The sequence below is a fragment of the Vulpes vulpes genome, chromosome 1 (assembly GCF_048418805.1).
Source record: "Vulpes vulpes isolate BD-2025 chromosome 1, VulVul3, whole genome shotgun sequence".
NCBI classification, from domain to species: Eukaryota; Metazoa; Chordata; class Mammalia; order Carnivora; family Canidae; genus Vulpes; species Vulpes vulpes.
Window position 1 is genome coordinate 144,388,346 of NC_132780.1, and position 15,370 is coordinate 144,403,715.

General features: G+C 35.2%; 1 protein-coding gene across 1 annotated transcript in view; it reads left to right on the forward strand.

The window, feature by feature from the left end:
• CD2AP (CD2 associated protein) overlaps nucleotides 1-15,370 on the forward strand; it is a 139,632-nt gene that overhangs the window by 16,129 nt on the left and 108,133 nt on the right. The window lies entirely within an intron of this gene.

Sequence of the window (15,370 nt, forward strand, 5' to 3'; positions counted from 1 at the left end):
AAACAACAGGTGGAGCCATTAAAGTGTTTCTGTCATTTTACTGCTTCTTTAAAGTTTATAATTGCTTTTGAACTTACAATAGAGTATGTTTTCATTCTATTTTATTTCATGTTTTGTGTTTTATGTTATCTTTTTATTTGAGAGAGAGAGAGAGAGAGGTGGGGAGGGGCAGAGGGAAAGAGAGAGGGAATCTTAAGCAGACTCTGTCCTGGGGGCGGAGCCGGAAATGGGACTCTGTCCCATGACTCTCAGATCATGACCTGAACCAAAACCAGGAATCAGACATTTAACCAACTGTGCCACCCAGGCGCCCCAGTAGAGTAGATTTTTGTATCACTGCTTGTATTTTTGTCCTTTCCTGTAATAAACAGAGGTTAAAGTTCAATGATATGGTATGATATAACCAGTGGTATAGAGTATGTTTAATTTGATAGACCTAGTTAGATGTTGTGATATCTATGTTATATTGGTTAGAACCAGAGTGAATATTCACTAGTGAATGCCCATACAACTCAAACTTGTTTGGAATTTGTGTAAATTGTTTATATTATTTCTTTGTGAAATGACTTTAAATTATCAGAAGAATATTTGTTTATTAGGACAGAATAGTTGGTGAACTTATAATATTACCATTGATATTTTGTGTGTAACTTAAAAAGAAATTCTGAATTTTAAGAGTTTTAAAGAGTTGGTGTTCAGGCCCTTTTTTTTTTTTAATTACTATTTTTAAATGTTTTAAAAAAATCATTAAAAAAATTGTAGACTCCTTAAAAAATACTAGCACCCCTATGCAGCCAAGCTGTTAAGAAAATATGTTTTTCCTGTGCAGCCAAGCTGTTAAGAAAATAAATATATATATATATTTTTAAGTGAGGATTAAATTCTTAGAGTGGCTGTACTTCATTTTAAATATGTTTCCTTTTGCTTGTTTTTCAACCTTGATGTCATTATTTTTCTTTTTGGTTTTTAGAAATGCTTTTAATTCTTTGGTTTGCTGTAAATATTTATTTCTAGTTTCCAATTTGTTTGCTTTTAAATTTTGATTATTTTGTTTGCTTTAAGTTTAGAAAGTTTTCCTCACCACAATTTTGATATTTACTTCCATTTCCTCTCCTTCCTCCTTTGTATTCCTCCTACCCTCTTCCTGCCATGTGTATTTGTATGTGTGAGAGTTTTTTTTTTTTTTTTTAAGTCTTAAGTCTGTAGTAATCTTTGTGCCTAGTGTGGAGCTCAAACCTACAACTCCTGAGATAGAGTTGCACACTCTTCTGATTGAGCTAGCAGGAAGTGCCCTGAGAAGAGTTCTTTTTCCTTCAGCTAGCATTTATGGGATATGATATGAGATGAAAATTGGTATGTAGCATATTTACCCTTATATGGAATTTTTCAACCTTAGCAATTTTAGGCCAGAAATTAATTTGTTGTGGGGAACTGTCCTTTGCATTATTGGATGCTTTACAGCATCCTTGACCTCTACCCACCTGATGCCAGTAACATTCCTCGAGCTATAACAACCAAAACTGTCCTCAGACTTTGCCAAGTGTCCCATGTGGGGCAAAATCATCCTGGTTGAGAACCACTGCCTTAATATAAATTAGATCTGACTTTACATGTTATAAATATAGTTATCCTGAGAGGAACGGAATTGCTAATTTAGCCCCAAAGCTCATATTTTTTTCTGGGGAAAAGCTTGAGGTTAAGACCTCATGTTAGGAGCTTTTTACCTAGGATAAGAGAGATTGAGTTTACACAAAATACACTACTGCTCAAGTTCATTAGAGTGCTACTTAGAATCTGTGGATCATGTGGTTTTTCTTATTTTATCTGTTTATATGATAAATGAGATTTTCCAAGACTTATTTTTTTTCAAAGTAAGCTTTACACCCAACCTGGAGTTTGAACTCATGACCCCAAGATCAAGAGTTGCATGCTCTACTGACTGATTGAGCCAGCCAGTTGTCCCAGATTTTCCAGGATTAAACCCTGCTTCATGTAACGGCTAATTATCTATACATTTGAATTCCTTTTGTTGGCATTTTATTTAGAATCTTGTATGTTTGAGACTGGATGTTTGTGAGTGTGCTTTTTGGCTCCAATATCATTTAAATTGTTTTTAAATGACTATTTTAATAGTGAAGCTTTGTAGGCTTATTTTTTTTTTTTTATGGTAAGTTTTGAAAGAATCTTTAAAACAAATCATCTGTTTTTGGGAACTGTTTTTGAGGCTATTTTTAGGCCACCTTCTGACTTTATTAATTATGGATTATGGATGTTGGTTTTATTTTTGATCTCTTGAGTAACTCATTTTTTTTAAATAGAAATTATCTATTTAATTGAGATTTTTAGGGTTAGAAATTCATAACCTAACCAAAAACCAGCCTGATTTCATAGGTTGTCACATGCTTCTGGGCCTCTGAGTCTGGCCCCAACTCTACAGCATCTCTTTTTAGAGTGTTGAATTGACAAATCTCTTTGTGTATTCTGTAATCTCTTGTGCTCATTGCTCATCCTGATAGGCTTCTTTGAAGTATTTAATCTTTTGAGATGTTTTAGAAGTGGATTGCTGGGTGAACTAACCATAAAAGTGCTACTGTTGTTTATTGGTTAAATAATCCTAACTTAAGTCTTGGGGGGTTTATATATTGGCTGTTTGTATATTGGCAAAAACACACCCCCCCCCCCCAAATCTAGAATGAATTTATTTTGAAGTTTACTGACTTTAGGAAGATCTGGTTCATTTAGCTGTACTAAGTGGGAAGTTAGTGTTTTGGTTGTAGTTTATCTGAAAAAAAAAAAAAATAGAATGCTACTTGCACTATGTATAAAATAGCTTTTACAACTAATTTTTATGGAATGAGCCATAAAAATTTACTGGAAAAGACATGATATATTGAAAGTTAGACTTTTGAGTAGAGATTCTGTTAAAGTGGGAAAAATATTTGAAAGTCAACTCAGTATAATTCCTGCAGGATGGCACAAATAATTTTGAGTAATTCAACATAATTTAAAGAGGAGTTCATTGTATTGCTGACATTCACTGCTGGAACTTTTTTTTTTTTTTTGCCACATTTCATGACTCACTACTATAAAAATTTGAGAAACATCATCTGTATTTATATATATGTGTATACATATTATATAAGGATATGAACAAAATGTAACAATTATATCTAAATATAGGCATTATAATTAAGTAGATGGTTAAACAGCAGAGAGCATTATTAAATTCAGTAAATGGACAAGAACTTGAAAAACAGTACATTTGTAAGTCAGGAACATTTCTTGTTCCGTTTGACATGTACTGTACAATTTGTGGTTTATAAGACAGTGAAGTGATGTTGGAAGATTGGGATTACACTTTTTGTATTGAGTTTAGTCTTGGTAACTATAGGAGAATTCTGTCAGAGTAGGGTGGATGGGATGTATGGCTTTTTAATGATTCCTTTGGGGTTGAAACATACTCAGTTGGCTTTAACTAGCTCTACTACTAGGTGAAAGGTCTTGCTGTATATTATGGGGCGTAACATCAGATACCTTCCTGTATCACCCTGGAATGAACCCTAGCTGGAAAGAGCGGCATTATAAGGAACACTGCATCATCGGAGTTCTGCCACACTGACATTCCGTAGATAGAGCACACTATGAGATACCAACATTAGTGTCATCTTGGATTGTAAAACAGTTCATTTTAGGAAGTTTGGAAAACATAGAATAAAGGATGAGGGAAAAGAGACCTGTTAATTTCTACGGAGTGAAGTTATTTTGAAGTATTTCTGGTCTTAAAAAATATAAATATATTTTACAGATATGGGTTATACTTTACATTTAGTTTGGTTTTTAAATCGTTTGGAAGTTTATTGTACATTTTTCCTAAACTGTATAATTTCTAATTGAATCTTATTCCCTTGTATGGTTTTACTGTATTTGATTTAACTAGTCACCAGCTGCTTGACATGTAGGTTGCTTAAGATTTTTGTGTGTATTTTTTTTTTTTTATTGCTGTTCCAACTACATGATTTAGAGTTTTAATAAAAAAAAATTTAAAATTGCAAATGATGAGAACGAAGGGGAAAATCTACCCAGAGATATTTACCTATCATTGTGGTATATATATTTGCAAACTTTTTTTTTGGTGATATATAAACCAACGTGTGTGTGTTTTATATAAAAGGGAAATCATGTAATTGAAACCTTTTTTCTCTTGATATATTGTGAGCATGTGTCATTTTGTTCTGTTTTTCTCTGTTTTCTAAAAGATTTTGTGTATTTATTTGAGAGAGAGAAAGTCCATTTTTCCTTTTTGGGAAAAGATAAGATGTACAGTACACGCCACTTTATGACATAGCTTTCATTTACCATGAACATCTTCCTATGACATTACTATTATCTGATGTCAGAATTACTAGAATTTTTTGCTCTTCATAGCATTACAGAAGACAGTTTGTACACAGTTGGCTTATTCTTATTCTTTTATTGTCAAATTGACCTAAAGGAAAATGGACTTTTTTGGGAGTTTACAGTTATATTTTAACACATGCATAGGTATTTGTAACCATCACATAATCAAGATATAGGACAATTTTGTTATCTTGAAAAATTTCCTCGTGTCATCCCTTTTTAGTCAGCCCCCCTGCCCCAGTGGTAACCAAGTATCCGTTCTTAATCTTCATAGATTTATTTTTTTGAAAATGTCATATAAATGGGATTATATAATATGTAACCTTTTGAATTTGGCCTGTTTTACTTAACATAATGCTCTTAAGATTCATTCAAGTTACTATATTTATCACTAGTTCATTCTTTTTGTTGCTGAGTGGTATTTCATTGCTTGAATGTACCATAGTTTTTTTTATCCATTTGTCCATTGAAGGGCATTTCGTTTTTTCCCTAGGTTGTGGCACTCATGAATAGAGCTGCTGTAAACATTTGTGTAGAGGTTTTTATGTGAACGTAAGTTTTACTTCTCCAGAGTATATGTAGCTAGGAGTGGGATTGGTGAATTATATGGTAATGTGTATTTTAACTTTATACAAAACTGCCAGACTCTTTGAGTGTTTGTTTTTTGTATTTGCTACTAGCAACACATTAGAGTTCTAAGAGCTTTGCATCCTTTTCAATATTTTTATCTTAGCCATTCTAATAGGTACAGTTAGGAGATTTCTTAAATATTAAATATTTGGTAGAATTTGCCAGGGAAATCATTTGGGTCTGGAGATTTTTTTTTTTTAGAGGGTTTCCAACTACAAACTCAATTTTAAAAATACTCAGATTATCTAAAACTACTTAAGTACCAAAACTTTGATGTTTTCTACATGTGTATCTTATTTGTATTTTTTCTTACTTTTTTTAATGAATGTAAAATCTTTAGTGATAGTCTCTTTTATTCTCAATATTGGTAATTTGGGTCTTCTCTTTTTATTTTTTCTTAATCATTCTTTCTAGAGATTTATCAATTTCATTGATCTTTTAAGATGACCAATTTTGGTTTCATTGAATTTTTTCACCATTTTTCTCTTCTGTTTTTACTTCCTATTTCCTCTAGTTGTACATTTTATGATTTCAGATTTAATGTCTTCTTCCAAGCATATTAATTATACTTAAAAACATTTTTGATATTTGCCTGAAAGTTTGCAGTACACATTTATAATCTGAGTTCACCTTTAAATAGCACTGCACTGCTTCATGTGAAATGCAAGTACCATAGAGTTTTCTCAATTCTTCTTTGCCCTTTATGGCATTGCTATTATTTATTAGCCTGTGGATGTGCTATAATCACCCAGTAAATTGTCACTCTTATTACTTTAAACGGTTATTTTTTTTAGCTTAATTAATTAAGAGTAAGAAAGGGATCCCTGGGTGGCGCAGCGGTTTGGCGCCTGCCTTTGGCCCAGGGCGCGATCCTGGAGACCCGGGATCGAGTCCCATGTCGGGCTCCCGGTGCATGGAGCCTGCTTCTCCCTCTGCCTGTGTCTCTGCCTCTCTCTCTCTCTCTCTGTGTGTGACTATCATTAATTAAAAAAAAAAAAAAAAAAAAAAAAAGTAAGAAAAACATTTTGTTCTACCTTCATATTTTCGTTTGTCTTCACTTAAGTTATTTAATAATAGTTGATATGCAATGTTACATTAATTTCAGGTGCATGACATAGTTATTTGACAAATCTGTACATTAGGCAGTTCTCACCATGGTAAGTATAGTTACCATTTGTCCCAATGTTACTATACTACTACTAATTATTTTCTCTATGCTATACTTTTAATCCCTGTGACATATTTATTTTATAACTGGAAGTTTGTACTTCTTATTCCCTTCACCTGTTTTGCCCACTTCTGCCCCCTAATCCCTTCAATCCCTCTTCCCCTTGGCAATCTCGAGTTTGTTCTTTGTATTTACACCTATCTGTTGTTTTGTTTGTTTTTAAAAGATTCCACATATAAATGAAATCCTGTGATATTTGTCTTCTGATTTATTTCACTTAGCATAATACCAGGTCCATCTATGTTGTCACAAATGGCAAAGACCTCATTCTTTTTTCATGGTGGAGTAATGCTCCATTATATATACACATACCACATCATCTTTATCCATTCATCTATTAGTGGACACAGGTTGCTTCCGTATCTTGGCTATTGTAATAATGTTGCAATGAACACGGGGTGCATATGTCTTTTTGAATTAGTGTTTCTGTTTTCTTTGAGTAAATATCTGATAGTGGAATTACTAGATTATATGCTATTTTTATTTTTAAATTTTTGAGGAACTTCCATACTGGTTTTTTGTTTTTTGTTTTTTTGTTTTTGTTTTTGTTTACAGCTGTTGAACCCATTTGCAATCCTACCAGAAGTGCATGAGGATTTTCTTTTTTCCCCATCTTCACTAACATTTGTTATTTCTTATCTTTTTGATACTAGCTGTTGTGATTAGTGGGAGGCTATAACATATTGTCGGGTGTTTTTTTCTTTTAATACCTTGTGGTTTTGATTTACGTTTCCCTGATGATTTGTGATTTTGAGCACCTTTTCATGTGTCTGTTGGCCATTTATATGATTTGTTTTTTAAAAAAATGGATTATTTGATTTCTTGGTGTTGGGCTACATGAGTTGTTTATATATTTTGGCTATTTATCTTTTATTGGATAAATCATGTGTAAATATCTTTGTTTATCCAGAGGTTGCATTTGCATTTTGTTATTTGCTTTGCTGTGCTTAAAGCTTTTTATTTTGGTGTAGTTCAAATAGTTTGTTTTTCTTTCCCTTAAATGAGGAGACATAACCATGAATATGTTGTGAAAGCTAATGTCAAAGTGACTACTGCCTTTTTTTTTTTTTAAAGGAACATTATGGCTTGAGGTCTCTTATTTAATATTTAATTCATTTTGAGTTCCTTTTCTATCTGGTGTAAGAGAGTGGTCCAGTTTTATTTCGCAGTTCAGTTTTCCCAACACCATTTATTGAAGAGACTGTCTTTTCTACATCGTACATTCTTTCTTTGTTGTAGATTGATTCATCATGTAAGTGTGGTTTATTTCTAGGCTTTCAATCCTGTTTCATTGTTCTGAGTGTTTTTGTGTGAATAGCATACAAAATGTTTTTATTATTATGACTTTGTGGTATATCTTAAAACCTGGGATTGTGATACCTCCAGCTTTGATTTTTCTTTCTCAAGATTGTTTTGGCTATCCAAGGTCTTTTGTGATTTCCTACAAGTGCTGGGATTATTTGTCCTAGTTCTGTGGAAAAACCTTTTGGTATTTTGATAGAGATTGCATTGGATTTGTAGGTTGCTTAAAGTAGTAGGGACATTTATTTATTTATTTATTTATTTTTAAAGATTTTATTTATTTATTCATGAGAGACATGGAGAGAGACAGAGACATAGGTAGAGGGAGAAGCAGGCTCCTCGCAGGGAACCTGATGCAGGACTCTATCCCTGGATGTGGAATCATATCCTGAGACAAACTGTTGTGCCCGCCACCCCAGGCATCCCTAGTAGGGACATTTAATAGTATTATTTTACACTGTGAGTGTAGTATAATTTTCCATTTGTGTTGTCTTCACTTTTTTTCCTTTGGTGTTTTATAATTATCACAGTGTAGATTTTTTACTTCCTTGGTTAATTTTATTCGTAGCTATTTTATTCCTTTTGGTGCAATTATAAATGGGATTATTTTCTTAATTTCTCTTTCTGCTATTTTATTAGTGTATAGAAATGTAACACATTTCTGGATATTCATCTTGTATCCTGCAACATTGCTGAATTCATTTATTCTGTAACATTTTCTGTAGGAGTCTTTAGGTTTTTCTAAATGTAGGGTTATGTCATTTGGAAATGGTGATAGTTCTACTTCTTACCAATTTGGATACCTTTTATTACTTTTTCTTGTCTGATTGCTATGGCTAGGATTTCTAGTACTGTTTTGAATAAAAATGGCAAGAGTAGGCATCCTTATCTTGTTCCTGATCTCTCTTTGTTTCTTTCCTTTCCTTTCCTTTTCTTTTCTTTTTTTTTCTTTCTTTCCTAATCTTAAAATCTTGCAATTTTTCACCACTGAGTATGACATTAGCTGTGGGTTCAGTATATCTAGCCTTTATCATGTTGAAGTGTGTTCCCTCTAAATCTACTTTGTTGAGAGGTTTTTTTTTTTTAATCATAAACTGATGTTGAATTTTATCAAATGCTTTTTCTGCAACCCATATGGGTCATATGGGTTTTATTCTTTATTTTATTTTATTTTTTAAAGATTTTATTTATTTATTCATAGAGATTCAGAGAGAGAGAGAGAGGCAGAGACATAGGCAGAGGGAGAAGCAGGCTCCATGCAGGGAGCCTGACGTGGGACTCATTCCAGGGTCCCCAGGATCATGCCCTGGGCTGCAGGCGGCGCTAAACCGCTGTGCGCCACCAGGGCTGCCCTATTCTTTGTTTTGTTAATGTGATATATCGTGTTGATTGATTTGTGGATAACTGAACCATCCTTCCATATCTAGAATAAATCTTGTTTGATGAGGAATGGTTCTTTTATTGTTGAATGCAGTTTGCTAATATTTTGTTGAGGGTATCTCCATCTGTGTTCATCAGAGATAATTGGTCTATAGTTTGATTTTTTTTGTAGTGTTATTGGTTCTGGTATTAGAGTAATGCTGGCCATGTAGAATGAAGTTTGGAAGCTTTCCTTCCATTTTTTGGAATAGTTTGAGAAGAATAGGTATTAACTTTTTAAATGTTTGTAGAATTCAATTGTGAAGGTCCTGGCCTTTGTTGAATTTCATGATTGGTCATTTGTTCAGATTTTCTGTTTCTCCCTGATTCAGTTTTGAAAGATTGTTTGTTTCTAGGAATTTATTCATATCTTCTAAGTTGACCAAGTTGTTGGTATATAATTTTCCATGGTAGTATTTTATAATCCTGTTTTTTTTGTGTGTGTGTGTGTGTGTGTGTGACCTTAGTTGTTATTTGCCTTGGTGCTTAAGGAGGGCTTCTAGCACTGAATGGGCAATGGTAGAGGGAGGAGATGGGGAGAGGTACAGAGAGCTTGTCCCTCTTTGCCCAGTCCCTTCCACCTTCCCCTTCCACAGTTCCCTCCTCCTAGGCACTGGGGCCCTACTGGCTGCCTGTTAACCCTTCAGGGCCCTGTGTCAGTGCTAGAAGTTTCTGATCCCTGTCCTACATGGAGTCCAAGGGTTGGGAGAGAAGAAGGTTGAAAAGTTGTTGATTCTGGGCATAGAGGCACAGTGGAAGGGAGCCTGAAGTTGAGAAAACTGAGGCAAGTTGTGGATGCTGAGCATGCCACTTGTCCCTTCAGTTTAGGACCCCAGCCAGCTGGCCAGCATCCCACCTTGCCTGGCACCTCCTTCTGAGGTTCTGCTATTATGGATCCCCTCTGAGACACACTACCTTTACCGAGGTGCCCATTTTTCCCTTTTAGCACCTACTCCTCATTTTCCGGGGCAGTGATCTGCCATCTTGGCTTCCTTTATTTTTGTTAATATTCTTGATTTCTTTCATTTCCTTATGATTCTAGAGTTTCTGTCTGCTTATCTATTCTTGTGTGTTGTCTTTTATTCCCCCCATTATTATCCTTAATGTATTAATAATCAAAGTTATTTTAAATTCTTTGTCCGATTCCAAAATATGTATTATGTTTCAGTCTGGCTCTGATGCTTGCTTTGCTTTTGTGTTTTTTCTTGCCTTTTTAAGAGCATGATGTATAGTTTTTTGTTGAAAGTTGGACATTATGTATTAGGGAATAGGGCTGAGATAAGCAGATCTTGAGTGTGAGGTTTTATATTAGTCTGTCCAAGAGTTGTATTTTGTTTAATGTTTGTTCTAGGTGTAGGTGCCAGAGGCTTCACATTTCTTTAGTGTCCTTTTTTGTCTTCCTGGCTGTCTTTGGGGTTTCCTAAGAACTTCTCTTCAGATGGAATCTGTACCATGCAATAACTCTTTCAGCAATAGTTAGCTCTTAATATACTGGAGCCCTGCTTACACGATGGAAAAGTGTAGGGGAGAGGAGCATCCTATAATGTTATAATTAAATCTCAAACTTCTAGTGGGTTTGTGTTGTGGGACTGGTTTCTGATTACTTTACAGTGACTTAGTTTACTTTCCTCCTTGTCAAAAGCGCAGGAGATTTTTATGGGTTCATAAACTCAGAGAATCTGGTGGGGTTCCTGGAGGTAAAATCCATGAAAATGGGTGACTCCCCTAAGACTATGGTTGCCAGAAGTTTCCTACTGTGATGCTATTCCATGTTCAGCCTGTAGTAGTTCATCAAAATTACCATTTAGGTGTTAACAGTGGATTAACTTTTCTGGCCCCAAAATGGTCTGTCCAAGTTCTAAGCCTTGGTACAGATGAATGTGATGTTATTTGGAAATGAAGTCTTTGCAGCTGTAACTAAGGATCTTAAGATAATATTACCCTGGTTTTAAGACTGACCACAAATCCAGCGAGTGGTATTCTTATCAAGAGTAAGGGGAGAGAGATTTGAGACACACAAAAGGGCAAGGTCATGTGCACGTGGAGGCAGAGATTGGAATTATGCAAGCTAAGGAATGCCAGAGATTTCTGGCAGCCTCCAGAAGCCAAAGCAGAGTGTGAAGCAGTTCTTTCTCAACGTCTTAGAAAGAGCCAACCCTGCTGATACTTTGATTCTATATTCTGGCCTCCAGAGCTATAAATGTGAAAGAATAAAGTTTTATTGTTTTAAGTCACCTGGTTTGTGATTGTTATGACAGCCCTGGGAAATTAATAATAATGTTCTTATCAGTTTATGGTTCCATTGTTTGTATTTGAGGTGATCTAATAGTTCTTGGTTTTGATTTCCTGAATATGTCTGTCTCCTCCATATCTTGAGCTGGCAGTTTGCCTTGTGTCCTCAATTCTCTGATGAGTCCAGGAAAAGTCATTGACTTTCAGTTTGTTTAGCTTTTTTCTTGTTGTAGCGATGGGAGCGACAACTTGCAAGTTTTTTCACATTGGAGCTGAAACTGCAAGTCCAATATTTTTTGTTTGGCATTTTATGCTTATTATTTTAGTGATTACCACATGCATGATCAGCTTTTAAAATCTAAAGTTAATTAATATGCAGTCTATTCCTCCTTCCTCCTTGCCCCCAAATACCTACTAGAACTTTTGGTCTCCTGCTTAGTCTAAGACTGTTCTTAGATCTATTGCACAGTTGCCATCTTACTCTCCGAGATTGGCTTTACTGTTTCTTGGATTTCATGTCTTCCTCTCTTTGTTAAATATTTTTTATTTTACTGGATAACATGTAAGGTCATATGTAGGAGTTAATTTCCTTTTCCTTGCCAGTATAAAAATGTTACACCCTATACTTGCCTGCTGATTTGGCTGAGTGTGGAATTCATTTTCCTTTAATACTTAAGTGGCCTTGTCTTTTTATTTTTCCCGTAGAATATGGTATCCTGCATGAGAAGTCTTCTGATGATGACTCTCATTCTTTTGTAGTTGAAGTGTCTTTCTTTTCAGAGAGTTATCTAGGATATATTTATTTTTGTTATGAAATTTCATCTAGATGTGAGTACTTTTTTGTTATTGTACTGGAAATTCGCAGATCTCTTTGAAGGTTTGTTTCTTTTAGCTTTGGAGTATTTTCGTGTATTATTTCATTGTCAATTCTTTATTTTCTTTTTTTCCTAGAACTGTTAATTGGATGTTGAATTGTCTGGATTGATTATCTGTCTTTTATATTTTTTTTGCTTTATCTTTTCTGGAAAACTTTCTTGGATTTGTCTCCACGTCTCCATAAGAAAAAAAGTTAATGAGACATGTTGGAAGACACAGATTTCTTTTTCTTTTTTTAAATATTTTATTTATTTATTCATGAAAGACAGAGAGGGAAGCAGAGGGAGAGGCAGGCTCCCTGCTCTAGGATCACAACCTGAACTGAAGGCAGATCAGCTGACTGAGCCACTCGGGTACGCCTGAAAGATACAAATTTCTAATTTTTTTTTAATTTTCTGATTTTTTAAAATAGCATTCTGATTTTATGAACTTGGTTGTATCTCTTGAGGATACAAATTTTTACATGTTTAAAATTTTTGTTTTGAAATGGCAAGTTGTAGAAATAAGTATAGTACAAAGACATTTTTCCTAACTGATGCCTTGTTCCTGAATATTTTAGTGTGTATTTTCTACAAACCATGATTTTATACTTAATCACAATCCAACCATAGAATTAAAAAATTAACATTTGTTTATAAATGCATGGGCTCATGGTTTCTTACTTTATTCAATGAGATATATTGTTACCATCATTGTTTATTTTGATGCTCAAATTGCCCTGATTTGGCCAGTAGTAGGAGCCCTTTTGATACCACTTCTTTCTGTCCTTTGGCATTAGCCTTATCTTTTTTTTAACTTCTTTGCTTTGTGGCACAGTGCTGCATCCCAAGCTTATCTTGTACTTTTTCCTGCCTTAATGGTGGAATTGCCTGTCTTTCCAAGGATTCCTAGTTCTTTTTAGTAGAAAGTGATGTTTTTAAGATCTCAGCATTAGATTTGCTCATTGCCATTGGACTGTTGGCTGTTTTCAGGCCCTTTCAGTGGACAAAGCTGGGGTGTGTATTTGTGTTTTATGTGTGTACATATGTATTCAAACCCGTAAGTTCCTGGTGGTACTTCTCATTAAGTATCACAGTATTGAATCTCTGAGTGGAAATCTGCCACCTACTTCCAACACCATTTGGCTTTTGATATCCCTTACAAGCTACCCCTCAGCTTGGGTGCCCTCTCCACTGTGCTTGGGTTCTAATACACCGTGTCAGGTTCCCTCTACATAGATGCCCTCATCACCTTGCCTTAGAGTGGTGATATGCTGTACCAGGGAAACCTCCATTTGTGAATGCTCTCCTTATTGTACTGTGGCTCTAATAGCTTGACTTCTTCTCCCTCTACCCCCACCCCAGTTTTGGATACCTGTTTTACTCTTCTTGCTCTCTGACTTCTCACAGCAGACTCTTCCCACTCCCCCTCCCCTTCCTTCCCCCCATTTTCCCCACTGTGCTCTTCTACACCTAATGGCTTTAGGACTAAATTGTTGTGAAGGGTTGAAGGGGGGAAGTGGGTGTATGTTTCATCCAGGAGTAATTTTTTATTTTATTATGGTTTTTCATGATTAACTATAGTTTGTTCATATTTATGAATAAATAAAAATAATAAGCTGGGGATACTAGGTAGGTAGGAGTTAGCATTTTATTTTACAGTTATCAGAAGGGGAGCTGCTCATTGCTGTGGGGACCTCTAAGTTCCGGAAATCAGTAGTCATTTCTCTAAGAAACCATCACTCATCCGTAGGAGCTATACTAGTTTCCTCAAACTCTGTGGTGGGGATGGGGGCGTGGAGGGTGAGGATTAACTTTTTAGTTTTTGGCTTTCAGAGAAAAATGCCTGCCTGCTTAACCTATTGTCTTAGAGCTATTGTGCTTGATAGTGTTAGCTCTTCCAAGTAGAGATAATTCCCCTATTTTAAGTTTTGCATTTCTCAAAAGGCCTCTTTTCTGAATTTCTAGCTTTTATAGGATTCTGCAGAGTAATTTGGTATCTCAGTTGCAGTTTCTTGAAATTCTCTGGGCTTTCTATTCCTGGCTTTATTAATTATAGATTCATTTTCATGAACTTGAAAAATTTCTTTGGTTTTCTTCTCCAATTGGGATGTTTTCAGCTACAAATAGACATCCTATCTAAAATTTACTTAAAAGTTAAGGAAAAACTGGGGCCCCTGGCTGGCACAGTTGGTTAAGTGTCTGACTGTTGGTTTTAGCTCATGTTGTGATCTCACAAGCCCTGAGTTGGGCTCTGTGCTCAGCGTGGAGTCAGCTTCACATTCTCTCTCCCTCTCCCTCTGACCCTCGCTTTTTCTAGACTCTCTCTCTAAAATAAATACATAAATCTAAAAGTTGAGAGAAAACTACTTTTGTAACAAGAAAACTAAAGGTAATGTAGCTCAGGGTTAGTTAATTTGATCAGTTTGATGAATCTAGCGAACATCTAGGTCATTTTCATCTTCTTTTTCATCCTAATCTTTTTCTTGTCTTAAGGGATTGAGACAATCAATTTCTCTCTCTCTCTCTCTCTCTCTCTCTCTCTCTCTCTCTCTTTTTTTTGTCTTAAGTAGTTATAGCAGCTTTGGGCATTACATTCTCACTGAGGAACATCCAAAGTCTGCAGGAGGACATTTTTTCCTTGTGTATTGTTTTTAAGGTTGGGTAAAACTGTCCCCAAACCCCTGCTCATATCTTATTGGTTAGAATCCATCTATCACATGTGTATTTGAAAACCAGTCTTTGCATGTATGTGTGCATGCACATGTGTTTATGTATATGAAATTATTATAAATAAATTATCTTTAGTAAATAAAGTCTCTTTAGTAAATAAAGTCTCTTTAGACATTTGCCTCTTTGACCAGCAGCATTAGATATCCAGGGCTTTTTCAGAGTCCACATTTAAGCAAGATGCAACAAGATGACTTGATTGTACATTAGTATTTACAAAATCCTGGCCTGGACTAGTAAGGATTTAACCCTCTGGGACCGGGGGAAGCCTCATTTGTAAAAGTACAAAGACTCAAAAAAACAAAAACAAAATCAAGGTTCAATAAGAAAGGAAGGAGGGTGGGAGTCAGTGTAGGAATGGCTGTTGGTTTGGCAACCAACAATGTCTGCCTATGATCCTTTTCCCTTTTCTTTTTTCTCTTTTCTCGTAGCTCTGTGTGTGTGTGTGTGTGTGTGTATGTGTGTGTGTGTGTGTGCTTTTTAAAAAATCAGTCTTAGAGGAGGAAGAAAAGATGAATGGAGGTATGGCTAGTCTGCTGTCTTGAGTAGGAAATCTGTTATTGCTTTTGTACTGAGC